The following is a 17,265-nucleotide window of genomic DNA, read 5'->3' on the forward strand; positions in this document are numbered from 1 at the left end:
AAAAAAAAAAAAAAAATATATATATATATAACGGATGCTGGCAAAGTTACAGAGAAAAGAGACTGCTTGTACACTGCTGGTGGAAATGTAAATTAGTTCAGCCACTGTGGAAAGCAGTTTGGAGATTTCTCAAAGAACTTAGAACTACCATTCAACCTAGCAATCCCATTACTGCGTATATACCCAAAGGAATATAAACTGTTCTACCATAAAGACACAGCACTATTCACAATAGCAAAGACATGGAGTCAATCTAGATGCCCTTCAGTAGTGAACTGGATAAAGAAACCGAGCATTGACAGTGAGGAGACTCCAAATGCAGATCCTGAGACACCTCCAAGAGTCTGGGATTGGATTTTGAACAGCAACTCTAGAAGATTCTGATGTAAGTAACCCAAGGATCATAATTTTTTAAGACATATTCAAACATTCACTAAAAATATTTTTAAAACACTTTATAACTAAGATGTACATGGCGTTAGTAAATAGAGTCTTCCCAAGTGGAAATGATATCACTCTTATGTAATTATCCCTAGGATTCCATCCAGGTCCCCTGGGTGGAGAGTAGTGATCTCTCTGAGCCACCAAACTCTTAGTGGAGGCCTGTTGTACGCCAGAAACCATGCAGAAGGTGCAAAACCTTCCAGACACACAAAATAATAACTTGTATTTATTCAGTACCTCATGAGGTGACAGTTCATTGACGTGTTCTGATTTATTAATCTTAGGGAGAACTTCACAAGCTAGGTACTATTCCCCCCACCTCCATTTCACATGTAAGAAATAGAAGACTCTGGCTGGCCGCGGTGGCTCACACCTATAATCCCGGCACTTTGGGAGGCCAAGGCAGGCGGATCACTTGAGGTCAGGAGTTTGAAACTTGAGGTCAGGAGTTCGAGACCAGCCTGGCCAACACGGCGAAACCCCATCTCTACTAAAAATACAAAAATTAGCCAGGCATGGTGGCACCTATAATCCCATCTACTTGGGAGGCTGAGGCAGAAGAATCGTTTGAACCCAGGAGACAGAGGTTGTAGTGAGCAACAGAGTGAGACTCCGTATCAAAAAAAAAAAAAAAAAAAAAACAGAAATATAAAACTCAAAGAGGTTAAATATATTTTCTGAGTTCACACAGTAAATAGGTGGTAGAGCCAGGATTCCAGCGTGGGCAGCCTGACTCCTGAGCCGACACCGTCATATGAAATGACATGCCCTATAAAAATGAAACCTAAAGTACAGCCGAGGAGAGGGGAAACTAAGATCAACAAAGGTGAGCAGGATGCCATTCTCCTCCTCCAGAGGCTGCTGTTGTCCATAAAAGGAATTCAGTCAGTGGGCCTGCTGAGTCATCTGCATTTGTTTCCTAGCTGGGCACTGATGCCAACTCGCTGGGCAAACTGGGACAAATTGGTAAACATTTCTAGGGCTCTATGAGAGAAAGAACAGGAGAGAGATGAGAACTCAACAATATTTTAAGTTCTTTCCAACTTTAAGAATCCTGTGATTCTACGTACAGCCCTACCTAAATAGCTACAATCAAAATATTCTTCCAAGTGAGAATATATGACATTCTTAATTGCAGAAGACTTGATAAATTACAAGCCTTTTTAACAATTAAATTTCTTCTTTCAGGCAGTGCTAAAGAGAATGAAACCAAAAACGCATTTCCAAGAGCTTTAATCTCGAGTTCTTCTGAAAGATTTCCAAAAAAGTTCTCTTTCTGGACCTATGGCCAGTCTAAAGTCTTCCATATACAGTTAGGAATATTTGGCTTCACGAATGCTGAGTTCATTCGTATTACCTTTCAAAGGGACTTTCTTTGTGCCAAATCATGGTGAAAACCGTGAAGGGAAATGCCTTTCAAACCTTATGAGACTTAAATGTCTCTAAGAACATCTTCAACTTAAACCTAGCCTATTCAACACACAGACCTTAAAAAGTGGTACATATCATAGTAATTCATTACTGTGAAATAATGCCATTATTTGCTTCACAATGGGACTCACTAGTTTTTCTTTTAAATAAACTCTTTTGTAGCATCATAAATGGAATTTTGTGTATAAACAGTGGAGTCCTAAATAGGGAGGAGGAGTCAGGCTGGTGGGAGTAGGGAAAAGAAGAAAGAAAAAGCAGATAAGCTCTAAGTCTGCCTTTCTTCATGGTCCAGGACACAATCTTCCTGTGTCCAGCGATTACCAGTTCCTTGGCTGATCCAAAATGCAAGCTAGCTCACTGCAACCTTGGCGTTACCAGTAGTGCACAAAGCCCTCTTCAGCACACAGCCCAGGCACCATTCTATAAAAGCCCCAGCAAGCCTTTGTCTCCTTACAGTCAGCTCCTCTCACGTTGATTTGCCTGTCACTGTCTTGCAACGTATTTTTCTTTACTACAACCCCTCTTTAATGCATGGATGTATTTTCATACTTTTTCTAATAAATCTGCCTCTTTAACTACAACTGTCTTGGCAAATTCTTCTACCACCCACACCGTTGGCCCAGAGAGTTGCCAACTTACCCATGACATACACCATTATCTTTACACACCCTTTCAGACATAAAATAATAATAGCTAATATTTATTCGGTACTTATTGAGGTGACAGTTCCTTAATGTGTCTCGATGTATTAATCTTAAGGAGAACTTCACAAGCTAAGGATTATTTTTGCCCCATTTTACGTGTAAGATATAAAAGATTCAACGAGGTGAAATAAGTTTTCTGAGTTTACACAAAAAATAGGTGGTGGAGTCAGTGTTCAAGCACCGGCAGTCTGACTCCTGAGCCGACACTATTATATAAAACAAGGTGCCCTACAGAAATGAAACCTAAAGTACAGCAGAGGATAAAAGGGAAACCAGAATCAACAGCTGATTTGGCATCCTCTTCAGGATCGTCAAGATGTAAAATAATTTGGATTATCTATGTTGACATTTCAGGTCCATCTAATCCAAGTCTGATTGAAATTTTATAAAGTTAATAAATAGTATCACCCCAACAGACTCAAATAGACTCCATTAATTCACAGTTTCCCATGTTTCAGTTATTTCTTTACCATCTGCATGATTTTTGCCATATTCATGCATCACCTGAACTATTATTTACCTAATAATTTGATTTAAATAATCTACTTTATTTCAAAAGGAGTATATGAAATCTTTGAACCCACTGGTTTTGGGTGCTGGTTATATTTTTAAAACTACCTTTAAAATAAATATATAGTCACTTAAATTTTAAAAACTATTCATGTATTCTCTAAGATTTTATTTATTATACTTGTAGCAATGTATACCACAGTTGGGACATGCTGAAACTGAAAACCTGTGGCTTCTAGAACTATGGTAGAATTAAGAGATGTCAGTCACAAAGTCTTCATTGGAAGCTAATAGGAGTCTAGACCAGTCTGTATGAGAATGTCTTTACCAATAGAGACAAATGCAAGGAAAGTTCAACCCAACCATCTGTGACTTTTAAACCCCCATCAAATGCCATGAAGAACTATGAAGAAATAAATATAGTCACAAGAATAGTTTTTGTGACCTTCTAATATATGGTTTGTCCTCACATTAAATGTAGTACAGCGTATCTTTAAGAATTAGCTCTTGTTAAACTCTATCTTCTCTCAAAATCTACAGTTGTTTCTAATTGTTGGATGTCTGAGTTGACTTTAGAAGGGCATCTTTGAACTGCTCAATAGAGGGCAGAGTTTCAAGGTCTCCACTGGTATAAGAAATAAGTTACTGACACTAGAAGCCTCTGGATTCTGATGAGAAGAAAGTGTCATCGAAGAAACAGCTTGTATTATAGTTCCCAGTGACTGGAACATAAAAAAGTGAAGGCAGCAACTATGGCTAAATTCCATTAACTCATTTTCCTTATTCACAGTTCTTAGAGTCTTGAAAGTCAGTTAATCCCTTGAAAGAAAACAAAGATGGGTCAGGCGCGGTGGCTCACGCCTGTAATCCCAACATTTTGGGAGGCCAAGGCAGGCTGATCACTTGAGGTCAGGAGTTCGAGACCAGCCTGGCCAACATGGTAAAACCCTGTCTCCACTAAAAACACACAAAAAATTAGCCATCCATGGTGGCTTGTGCCTGTAATCTCAGCTACTCAGGAGGCTGAGGCAGGAGAATTGCTTGAACCCAGGAGGTGGAGGTTGCAGTGAACTGAGATCGTGTCACTGCACTCCAGCCTGGAAGTCAGAGCTTTTTTACTTTCATAAAAAAAGAAAGAAAACAGTGATGCGCCAGAAACTGGATGAATCACCAGTCCACGCTGATAGCCCATGAGGCTACCATACATTTCCTGTTGACCTTATAAGTAGTTTTAGAAGGTACTAAGGAAGCGGGAGAAAGATGAGTATTTTATATGTGTATAGGGGCGGGGGGAGTGTAGGGCGAGCGTCTGATCTGATCCTGTTCCCTGTAATCGTCATCTTTCATTTCACAAAGAAGGAGCAGTAGACTCTAACCCTGAAGAAAGGTACTCCACCACCTCTTAGTTTTATAATTTAAACTACCATTTTACTCTGTTCAAAGAGATAAATGATATCATAACACACAAATCAATTTAGGCTTGAATTCATGTTAGGAAAGTAAATATAACCACTGATATTTCCATAATAAATTTAATTTTCATTCAGCCTCTGTTTACAAGACTGCAGAATTCATTCCTTAAACCAAAATTCCATTAGCATGTGTTAAAAATATATCCAGAGGAATAGTCCCCTTTTTGTTTTAAGGGTTTTTAAGTCAATTCATCCGTCCTGTTAGAGGGGAAACTGAAGGAGGTTTAATATGTAAGAACTCATGTGATTGCCTCATAAATCACAAGATATAGGCAAAATAAGGACTTTGGGATTTCAGAGACAGATAAAAAACGTCTATGAAAAGACAACGTAATCTGATGGGCCATTGGAATATTGCCCTTACCTACACTGCTGCAGACACCAAATACAGCTCACAGATACGGGTTTTTCCACCTGCATAGGGTTTTTGGTTTTGTTTGTTCAGAAGGAGTCTCGCTCTGTAACCCAGGCTGGAGTGCAGTGGTGAGATCTCGGCTCACTGAAACCTCCGCCTCCCAGGTTCAAGCGATCCTCATGCTTCCAGAGTAGCTGGGATTACAGAGATGCACCACTATGCCTGGCTATCTTTTGTATTTTTGGTAAAGACGGGGGTTTAGCCATGTTGGCGGGGCTGGTCTCGAACTCCTGACCACAAGTGATCGGCCTGCCTCAGCCTCCCAAAATGCTGGGGTTACAGGCATGAGCCACCATGCCCAGCCTGCATAGGGTTTTGAAAAATTAACTTAATTGCCTGTATTTAAAATTGGGAGATTTCATATTAAAATGTGGACTTCCAATTACCCTGAAAACCCAATTTCTGGCAACACGATGCCCACCCTCCAGCATGTCAGCAATCAGTGGAACTGCCCCCATGAGAGCGCCACTGTTCCCACTCCACTGGTTCTGTCACCATCCCAGTCCTACAGGTATTTGAAATTGAACCTCCTGATGGGCATCGAGGATTTATTAAAGGAAAGGGAAAGAGACAGAGAGAGAGAGACAGAGAGAGAGAGAGACAGAGAGAGAGAGAGACAGAGAGAGAAACAAGTCCGGCTGGTAATAGAAGTAGGAGCACCCTGCGAGGTCACATGTTCTTCTGTTAGTGGCCCAGCCAGTGTTAATACTTACCATCATCCCTCTTAGGAGGCAGGTAATGTTTGCAAACAAGGTGACAATTAAATTGCCGGACTCTTCCCTGCTTCCAGGCACCACTATAACTTTTCAGACAAATTAGAAGCCACCTCAGAAATGACCTTTCAGAGTTCCTGAGAGGCTGTTCAAGTCTGGAACACACGCGTACATGCCACTAAAAATGTTGAGATGCAAGGCATGTCCCATCTTTAAAGTCAACTTAAATGCTGGTACCATTCTGCTAAGCAAGCCACGGCCGCCACATGGGATACGGCTGTGATCAGGTGGGAATAGCTGAGCATGGGGGCAGCACTTGAGGAGGATACAGGGAACCGACCTGCCTCCCTGGGGTCCGCTCTCCCAGGAAGGGAGAGAGCCTTTTGCTCTCATCTCCTGTCCTGGGAATCACCCCACAGTTACCGTCAGGAACTATGCCTCGAAAGGGCACTACTTGGGGAATGAACCAGTGGCCTTGGCCTGTTTAACATTATGAGCTCATTAACTCACCAGAGTAGGCACCAGCACAGGGAATGAAAAGAAGATATTGGAAACCTATGGTCTGGTGGTTGTGGGAAAGAAAAGTTAAATGTAAAAAAAAAAAAAAAAAAGCAATTTGCAGAAGGTACACGTGTGAGGAAAATATCCGGAAGGATACACACCAAATGTCAACACTAACTCTCCCAGAGAATGACTGTTCGTTTACACAGTCTGCTCTGCTTCAGTGTCCTAAAGCAAGCAGGGATTGCTTTCATAGTTATAAAAACTCTTAAAATAGATTATTATAAAGTAGTCAATATAAAATATTCTTATAAAATACATGTTAGACGTAGAGATATATTTCTGCATTAAAAAGCTTATTTCTGTGTAATAGAACTACGAGGTAATTATTTTCTTCTTTGTAATTGTATCCTCCAAATTTTCTACTTTCATAATCTGGGAAAAAATAATAAACATTAATGAAAAATTTTAAGATAAATCTTGTATCTTAAATCATCTCTCACCCTCATCCTCTAACTGCTATATTTAACTGAAACAGAAACTTCCTATTTGCCTTCCCCACCCTGATTTCCATATCCCATTCCCCGCTACAGTATTTCCTCTCTCACATCTCCCTGTCATGACAGCATCTGTTGACATGGCCAGTAAGTGCAACATGTCAAACAGAATCCCAGCATTAAGACGTGCTCAGGAGTAATCCCTAAAGGAAGCTGGTTCCTAAATGTCACGTTTATCAAGCTCCCTTTTTGCCCCAATTGTCCACACCCACAACGTTCAGAAGAACTGAGACTCAAAGCAAAGGTCCTGGTGAAGATGACTGCAGAACATTTATTTAGGTAGGCCGGGCACGGTGGCTCACACCTATAATCCCAACCCTGAGGGAGGCCAGCGTGGGCAGATCACCTGAGGTCAGGAGTTCGAGACTGGCCTGGCCAACATGGTGAAACCACGTCTCTACTAAAAATATAAAAATTAGCCAGGTGTGATGGCAGACGCCTGTAGTCCCAGCTACTCGGGAGGCTGAGACAGGAGAATCACTCGAACCCTGGAGGCAGAGGTTGCAGTGAGCCAAGATCGTACCACTGGACTCCAGCCTGGGTGACAGAGCAAGACTCTGTCTCAAAAAAAAAAAAAAAAGAACATTGAGGTAAAGGTAAAGTACAAAGCCCCCAAAGAAGTCCTATTTTATGATATTTTCCAGTCTGGGCTGGGGGGAACTTCAAATGTCTTTTTCTAGAGCCTGGGTAAAGAGTGTGTGGCAAATTAGCTGAACTCTAGATAATGTGGCTGAATGATGTGCTACCCTCACTCACGAAACCTCTTATTGGGGTGTAATCATTGTGTCAACTAGAATGGCCCATAGGGTGCCCAGGTATTTGGTTCAGTGTTATTCTGGGTGTGTCTGTGAGGCTGTTTCTGGAAGAGATGAGCATTTGAATGGGTAGACTGAGGAAAGCAGATGGCCCTCCCCAGTGTGGGTGGGCACCATTCAATCCACTGAGGGCCTGAACAGAACAAAAGGCAGAGGAACAGAGAATTTGCCTGTCTGCCTACTTGAGCTGAGCCCTCCATCTTCTCCCAGCCTGGGCAAGGGCAGCTTCAACTTTGTTCCTTGCATCACAAAGGTCAGGAAATAACAACACAGAGATGGCAGCAAGGGTTGTTGGAACTGAGTGGGCGCTCGCAGCCGGTCACAACCCTCCCAAAGACCCAGAAGGGCAAGGAAAAGAACCAAAGCTTCCCCACACCCATGCCTCCCCCACACCTAGCATCCAGGAAGGGGAGAATGCAGAACAGCGGGCAAGGGTCTGGCATTTAGGGGCCATTGAGTTGTCTGTGGAGGACCACAGACACCACAGACAGTGCTGGTGAGGACCCAGTGACATAACCAGGGCAGGAGGCTGAGGTAGGACCAAGACCACAGGAGAGCCAGGAAGACTGCCACAGTGGCATTTGTGAAAGCTCTGCCCCAGCTCAGCAGCCACCCCTAGAGTGCCTGGCCTTCAAGATGAATATGATTGAAGTCACTGATTTTATTTCAAATGTTAGTGACCAGATTGCATTTTCCTGTATCACACAAATGAAGGCTAGAGATCAGAAATTAAATAATAGAAAACAGAAAATTACATCCCTTGTACACCCAAGTCTATAGAAATGTGTACCACTCTAGAGAGAACAGATGAGAAGGTATCCTCCCCTTGCCACTGGAAGCACCCAAGGCCCGGCCATAGGTGACAGCCCCTGAGGGGTGGGCTCTGAGGGTCCCATCTTGCCTCTGCCTCATCAGTTGCGAAGTCACCCAAAGCAACCAACAAGGTCTTGCTGGTGCCACCCCACAGTCTGGGGCACCTGGGACCTTATGACATGCCACTGCTGTCCGCCATTCAGTGTGCAGGGCCCTAATCTGTTTTCTGGCTCTCTTGGGACCTCACTGGTTTTTTCACCCTGCAGGCGGAACACAGCCCGGCTGTGATTTGGAATGTGACAAGGTAACCATGACGAGAGGTAGGCCCAGCAGCAGTCACTGTCCTGGCAGGAGCAAAAAGGACCAGATCTGAGTCACCCCCTTCCTTGTTCCGGCTGGGCAGGGCCCTGGCCCCATTCCTCGAGGTCCACCTCTTCAGCCTGCACTCTCTCAGGGGAAGGAAGCCTCCAACTCCCCTTTCCAGCCCCTTCTTGACAAAACTCACAGAATTAACCCCAGGAGCTTCTCTCAGCCTCCCAGGCAGCCAGCCTCCAGCACTCCTCCTGCTGTTTCTCCTCTTCTTTAACCCCTTACCCCTAGGGCGGACCTACTGTGGGTCAGTGCTTCTGAAGCCTCCTGGATGTGTGGGTGACTCTGGCCCCCTGATGCCATCTCCACGCTCACAATGACACACAAGCCTGGGCAGGTGCTCCCACGCTGGGAGACACTGTGGCAGGAGTTCTCCCATTCTCGCTGAGGAGGGCGGGGGGGTATTTTTTCCCCAAAGGGTTGAGAAATGACCAGATGGGCAGAGCTCTGGAGGGGCTGCCATGGGGTCCAAGGTCTTTGGGTGAGCATCTTCTCGGACTGTGGGAGGCAGGAGCAGGAGGTCCTGGGGAAGATATTCCAAGCTCAGCCTGGCTCCTGGCCCTATTACTGGCATTTAAGCCAGAATAGGACTCCCAGGGAGGGTGTGCACTAAATCCCCAAGGACAGGTGTGTGACCTTCTCTGAACCCCACTTTCGTTGACTGTCAGAAGGGACACAGGCACTCTCAAGGGCTTTGGTGAACCACATAGGTGGCCCCAATAAATGGTAGCTGTTTCTATTTCCTCTCCCCAGCACCAGCTGTAATTCTCCATATCTTTTTCACAGCATCCTTAAAAAGACAGCTAAAGCAGCAGGGCGTTAGGCTGAACACTTAGTATTTTACATATGCCCATCCCCCTACAAGACTGCGTTTAACAAAACTGCACATAACTCTTTATTTCCCTTAACATAACATAGGGGCCAGGTGCAGTGGCTCACACCTATAATCCCAGCACTTTGAGAGGCCAGTTCAGGAAGACAGCTTTGAGGCAGGAGAATAGGGTCTGGAGGCAGGGAACCTACAGCCAATTTGTGCTGAATTCCCAGAACGGAATCAAAAGGAAAACTCCATCTCTCCACACCCAAGTAACAAAAGGATCAAAGGCTACTCCCTTTGCAAACCCACCCCCCACTTTTCTGCCTTGCTGATGAAAAATGAAAGTATCTCTGATTGGTCCCCTCCTGCAACCAGTCAGACTGGTTGCAGGCCAAGTCTTCATGTGTAACTTTGTAATTTCACTTCAGCCTCTGATTGGTCACCTGCCACAACTAATCAAACTGGTTGCAGGCCACTACTTCATTTACATAGGTGTTAACCAAGTAACAAATGGGAAACCTCTAGAGGGCATTTAAACCCCAGAAAACTCTGTAACCAGCACTCTTGAGCCACTTACACAAGTCCGCTCCCACTCTGTGGAGTGTACTTTTGTTTCAATAAATTTGTGCTTTTGTTGCTTCATTCTTTCATTGCTTTGTGCATTTATTTTTGTCCAATTCTTTATTCAAAACGCCAAGAACCTGGAGGACTCATAGTCAAGACCCTCCACCAGTAACAGCTTGAGGCCAGAATTTCAAGACCAGCCCAGGCAACACAGCAAGATCCCATCTCTACCAAAAAAAAATAATAATAATAATACAAAAATTAGCTGGGTATGGTGGTGCACGCCTGTAGTCCCAGCTACTCGAGAGGGTCCTTTGAGCCCTGGAGTTCAAGGCTACAGTGAACTACAATCACACTGTTGTACTCCAACCTGGGCAACAGAGTGAGACCATGTCTCAGAATAAATGAATAAATAAAAATGACATAGGAAATATGTTGTAGCAGGACGAGCCACAGACAAAAACCCCTCAGACACCGAGTTGTGAAAGGAAAAGGCTTTATTCAGCTGGGTGCATCGGCAGACTCACATCTCCAAAAACCAAGCTCCCTGAGTGAGCAATTCCTGTCCCTTTTAAGGGCTCACAACTCTAAGGGGGTCCGCGTGAGAGGGTCGTGTGATTGACTGAGCAAGCAGTGGGTACGTGACTGGGGGCTGCATGCACCGGTAATCAGAACGGAACAGAACAGGACGGGGATTTTCACGATGCTTTTCCACACAATGTCTGAAATCTAGAGATAGCACGAGCAGCTAGGTCAGGGGTTGATCTTTAACTACCAGGGCGCGGTGCTGGACTGTCTGCCTAAGGATTCCATTTCTGCCTTTTAGTTTTTACTTCTTCTTTCTTTGGAGGCAGAAATTGGGCATAAGACAATATGAAGGGTGGTCTCCTCCCTTAATGTAAGGAAATTTTTGTAGAGATCTACTTCAAAAGTTGTGTAATTTATTGACCCTGCTAGGTACCAGGAATCGTGCATGTGCTTTATAGACATAATCTTACAACTCTGAGAGTGGATATTATTTTACAAATGAGGACAAACAGTCATTCAGATACTATCACCTCTGTTTTATACATGAGTAAACTGAGATGCCAGGAAGTTAGGTCATTAATAACAACAACAGGTAATATTAACTATTCTGTTTACAAATATGAAATAAAAATATAAATGTGTGTATGTGCACACATGATTGCCGGGCACATACTAAGCACTAAACACATCTTAATGACTTAACACTATAAGGAGTTTTCACTTAATCATCCCAACAACCCTGTGAAGAAGGTATTTTTATTATCTACATTTTACGCATGAGGAAATCAGGTCATAGAGAGGTTAAACAAATTGCCTTGGTCACATAGTTCCTAAGTGGTGGAAAAGAGATTTGAACTCGAGCAGGCCAAATCTTAACTACTTCAATATTCTGCTCAGTCTCACAGCTGGTAAGTGGTAGAGGTAGAATGTGAAACTGTATCTGACTCCAAAGCCCACATTCTTGACCCACCTTGATATTAATAATTTGTGAGGATCATAATTCATTTACTCAGAGAAAGTTCACACAGCCTCTGTGTTCTGGTGGGGACTGAGTCCACACTGACCCCCTGAGACTCTCTGGACTGTGCCTTATTCATAAGCCTGTAGGTAGCAATGCTGTGACAGACAGCCAGACAAAATAAGCTAGACAGTTAGGATTCCATGAATAATAATATCCATGCCCTTCAGACTCTAGAGTAATGCTGCTCTCAAAATTCAGATGTTTTAGTTTCTAATGCAATTCTAATTTGTTCTCCAAATGAATGTGAACTTTCCCTCCTCCACACCCTCAGAGCATTTATTGGACTTTCTCAGAATATGGACTTTTTCCATATTCTGGTTACTGGAGGACTACTCTTCTCACCCCTTCTAGAACTAATGCCTTGAGAATTGTATGGTTAAAAGATGAATTTGGGTGCTGTATAAGAGGCACCTCCAAATAACAATGGTTTAAACATGGTGGAAGTTTGTTTCTCGCTCACATAATGGTACAGCTGCAGAGTGTGGGGCTGGAGGGAGGCTCTGCTCCACAGTGTTATGCAGGGATCAAAGCATCTCCCATCTGTGGCTCTGCCATCTCCAGAGGACTGCCTTCAGCTGTCCACAATGGCTCAATGCCTTGTAAGGGGTAAAGGTGGAAAGGAAGGGCAAGCCCCTGCCTTTTAAAGACAGAACCAAGTTAAAAGTTCTGTTGTTATAATACCAAAGAAAGGGAGAACAGATAATGAAAGGAAATTAGCCATCTCAAGTGGCCACGCCTTAGGAAACACGTTCAGAATGATGTTATATGCATGCAGACGTCTCTTCATTTAACAAAGATGAATAAAATGCCACTATATTTCAGATCCAATGCAAGGCATTTATAAACAATGGATGAATAAATGAATGAGTCCCTTTTTTGGAAAAGCAATACGGAGGTAAGGCCATGAAAATTTCATGAGGGCAAAGAATTTAAAAGATGGACACAAGTAATTTCTTCCCATAGAAGGTTGTAGATACTAACAGATATATTTTAAACTGAATTTTTTGTGGCTTGCTGAAAAATATGGAAAATCAATTATAAAGAAAGTAAACAAACAGCCCTGATTTATCAGGCTATGCTGCCACCAGCAAAATATATTCCAGAGTCTCAGTCCTGAATTTTTACTTTGATGACTTTTTGTGTATTTTATTCTGAAATATATTTTTATTTTTCCCTACACACAAAAAAACACACAAATTGTCACTTGTTGCATTTAGACAAATATATGGGTCCAAAATTGAATTCCTTCTGTGTCTTGTATAAGATAAACACTCAGGGGATTTCACCTGGGAGAGGTGCCAAAAGTCCAATTCCAATTTATTATGATTTCTAAATAATATATAAACCACCACATAAAGCCTTTAATAATAATGTTGGTTGAGCTGCCACTGGAATGCATCACTGTTGTCAGACATAGACATCACCAACTCAGCTTTTCTCATTTCCCAAATTCCATTAAGATTCATCTCCACCATCTTCCCAGATGGTGCCATCACCCTCTCCACCTCTTCCCACCATAAAAAAAAAGTCCAACAAATGTTTTGCACTTAGTATTTTAACTAAAGTGCCAATAGTAATATGAATAGTAATACTAAAGCATAAAATTTTTAAATTCAAATGTTGAGAGATGGTGAAAGTTTTGCACTGAATTCAAGTGAAGTTGTATTTAATTAGAGTAAGGTTTTCAGAACTTAGGCTTTAGGTTTCAAAGAGGCAGAGGTAGGTCTTGGGAATTTATATTTGCTTCCCCCATGCTGTTAACTTGTGATGTTTTTCTTTACATTCATTGCTCCTAAGAACCCTGATTTAATTTCTCGTTTCCCTCCTTGGCACACAGATCTGCTATATTTACACGTTGCTATTTCCTAGAGAACAGCTGCTATGCCCAGTCCAACAGCTTTCTTTCCTCCAAATGCATTGGGCTTAATAAAAAGGAGTAATTCCTAGGTAGCAGTAAATTCCTTAATAAAAAGGAATAATTCCTAGGCAGTAAGACTTCCCCATCTAGGGGAAACGAAGCATTGTTCCTCAGAAAGAACTTTGCAATCCTCATTTTATGTAACGGAATTCAATACACATTTATTTAGCTATTGCAGAGAAAGTACTTGGCAGTTGGTCTGGCATATAGTTACTATTTGCTTAAAACTTACTATAATGAAGGCAAAATTCTAAGTCCACTGAGGAATACTGCAACTCACCAGTTTATTAAAAATACTCATAGATCATTAACTATCCATTTATTCATTAACATATATTTATGGAGCAAGTACTAAGTGCTAGACATCATTCTGTTTCCAAAACAAACATGGCCCCTACTTTCATGGATCTTCCAAGGTAGTGGGAAAGGCAGACAACCAAACAATAGCGCAAATGAATGTAAAACTAATTGTCAAATTGGAAAAGTGTTACAACTCGTATAAAGCCTGCGTCTCTGTGGTTCAATTTCCTAGCACGGTCACAGTCAAAGAAACACAATCTACCAAATAAAACTACTTTCAGTAAGGTTCAGGTCTCTGTCAAGGTCATGGAAAAACAAGTCAAGACTGAGAAACGGTCACAGACCAGGAGACTGGGGAGATGCGAAAACTAAATATAACGCACCGCCCTGGATTGGAACAGGAAGAAGATATGAATAGAAAAACTGGTAAAACCAAATAAAATCTGGAGTTGGATTAATGAACTATATAGTTTGGTTACTGAAACTAACCAAAGTCAGTTTCTCTGTTTTGACAAATGTGACATGGTAATGTAAGATGTTAACAATGGTGTAAATTGGGTAAGGGACATATGGAAATCCTCTCTACTATCTTTGCAACCTTCCTGTAAATCTAAAATTATTTCAAAATAAGAAATTTGTTTTGAATTTTTTTTTGAGACAGAGTTTCGCTCTTGTTGCCCCAGGCTAGAGTGCAGTGACGCAATCTCAGCTGCCTCCCGAGTTCAAGCGATTCTCCTGCCTCAGCCTCCCAAGTAGCTGAGATCACAGTTGCCTACCACCATGCCCGGCTATTTTTCTGTATTTTTAGTAGAGACGAGGTTTCACCTTGTTGGCCAGACTGGTCTCGAACTCCTGACCTCAGGTGATCCACCTGCCTCGGCCTCCCAAAGTGCTGGGATTACAGGCATGAGCCACCGTGCCTGGCCTAGAAATATATATATATTTTAAAAGCTTATATCTTTATTTGAGTTCTCAAAAATTCATAATGGTAAATAACCATAGGCCATAGTAACACTTATAAAAGTCTCTGTTTGTGATTTATCTCTTAGGTTAGTTATCTATGGCTTTGTAATAAATTAACCCCAAACTTAGCAGTTTGAAAAAACAAACATTTACTCTCTCAGTTAATATTATCCCACAGTCCTGATTATCATAAATCTGGGAATGTCTCAGCTTAAAGAATCTTCAAGGCTCAGCTGGGACTGGAGAATCCAACACAAAGCTCACTCATGTGGTTGTTGGCAGCCTCAGTTTCTTGCTGGTCATCGGCTGGAGGCTTCAGTTCTTCACCCTGTGACCTTCTCACACACAGCAGCCATCAGGTTGCTGACACACATGGCTGCTGGCTTTCCCCAAAGTAAGTGATCTGACAGAGCAAGAACACACATGCAAGACAGAAGCCATAGTCCTTTTATGGCCTAATCTCAGAAGTGACAAACCATCATTTCTGCCATACTCCACTCATTAGAGGCAAGACACTATGTACAGCCTTACACACAAGGAAAGAGAAATTAAGTTCTGCCTCTTTAAGGAAGCAAAATCAAAGAATTTGGGGTTTTGTGTTGTTGTTTTGGTTTTGTTTTTTGGGGTTTTGTTTTGTTTTTTTCAGAAGGAGTCTAGCTCTGTCACCCAGGCTGGGGTGCAGTGGCGCAATCTTGGCTCACTGCAACCTCTGCCTTCTGAGTTCAAGCAATTCTCATGCCTCGACCTCCAGAGTACCTGGAATTACAGGCACATGCCACTACACCTGGCTAATTTTTTTGTATTTGTAGTAGAGACAGAGTTTCGCCACGTTGGCCAGGCTGTTCTCAAACTCCTGACCTCAGGTGATCTGCCGGTCTCAGCCTCCCAAAGTGCTGGGATTATGGGCATGAGCCACTGCCCCTGGCCAAATAATTTGTTTTTAAAACTGCCACACCTCTACTCCCTCCAGTACTCCCACCAAAATCACACACACACAAAAAAAAGGTACAAAAACTAGCATAAAGTCACGAAGACAAGGAAATCTGAGAAGCCAGCAGCAACAAAAATCCAGAACCGGGAAATTAGGAAACTGAATCACACTCAGAAGATACAAGGAAGCCTAATTGTGAGCCAACAGTGGGGAAGCCAGGAGGCCACACAACCTGCACCTCAGAATCTCAGCACGTCACACCAATCAGCAGCACCGGATACTGCTGGGAATGGAGTGAAGGAGTAAGCTGACAATTCTAGGACTGGGTGGGAGTCTATTTAAGAAGCAGTTTTACACTAGCTTCGGCAGCACATACACTAAAATGGGAACAATACAGAGAAAATTAGCACAGCCCCTACACAAGGATGACACGCAAATTTATAAAGCATTCCATATTTTTTTTCTCCAATCAACATTGCAAGTGAAGTAAAGTCTGTTGAAGTGCACCATGAAGCTCTGAGTGAAGCTCTTCCTGGGGACAAAGTGGGCCTTAAGGTCAAGAATGTGTCTGTCAAAGATATTTGTTGTGGCAACGTTGCTGGTGACCGCAAAAATGATCCACCAGTGGACACAGCCAGTGTCACTGCTCAGGTGATTATCCAGAACCACCCAGGCCACATCGGTGCAGGCTATGCCCCTGTACTGGATTGTCACACAGCTCACATTGCATGCAAGTTTGCTGAGCTGAAGGAAAAGATTGATTGTTGTTCTGGTAAGAAGCTGGAAGATGGCCCTAAATGCTTGAAGTCTAGTGATGCTGCCATTGTTGATATGGTTCCTGATGAGCCCATGTGTGTTGAGAGCTTCTCAGATTATCCTCCGCCGGGTTATTTTGCTGTTTGTGATGTGAGACAGACAGTTGTCATGGGTGTCATCAAAGCAATGAACAAGAAGGCTGCTGGAGCTGTCAAGGTCACCAAGTCTGCCCAGAAAGCTCAGAGGGCCAAATGAATATCATCCCTAATACCTGCCGCCCCAATCCTAATCTGTGGTGGAAGAACGGTCTCAGAACTGTTTGTTTCAATTGGCCATGTAAGTTTAATAGTAAAATAATGGTTAATGATAACAATGCACCATAAATCCCTCTCAAAGAAAGGAGAATGTCTTGTGGATCACTGCTTTTTTTTTTCCACATGTAGCAGGTTTATCAGTTTTTAAAATTAGTACTTTTTAATGGAAACTTGACCAAAAAATCTGTCACAGAATTTTGAGGCCCGTTAAAACAATGACTTAATGAGGGAAAAGAAACAAAAAACAAAAATGTAGTTTTAGCGTAAGTCCCTACTTCCCAGCTATAGGCTGGACCTAGTGATGTCCTTCCAAAGGACCTAGTATGAAAGGAGGAAACAAAAGGGTAACTTTACAGTGGAGAAACCTGACAAACACCATTTCAGCTGGGAGATCAAGGCCAACATGGAC

The 17,265-nt window shown here is 42.6% G+C and overlaps 1 pseudogene; it reads left to right on the forward strand.

Moving 5' to 3' along the window:
- Positions 1-7,837: 7,837 nt before the first annotated feature.
- Positions 7,838-16,889, forward strand: LOC105554597 (annotated as a pseudogene).
- The last annotated feature ends 376 nt before the right edge of the window (positions 16,890-17,265 follow it).

This window comes from Mandrillus leucophaeus, unplaced genomic scaffold (assembly GCF_000951045.1).
Source record: "Mandrillus leucophaeus isolate KB7577 unplaced genomic scaffold, Mleu.le_1.0 Scaffold65, whole genome shotgun sequence".
NCBI lineage: Eukaryota > Metazoa > Chordata > Mammalia > Primates > Cercopithecidae > Mandrillus > Mandrillus leucophaeus.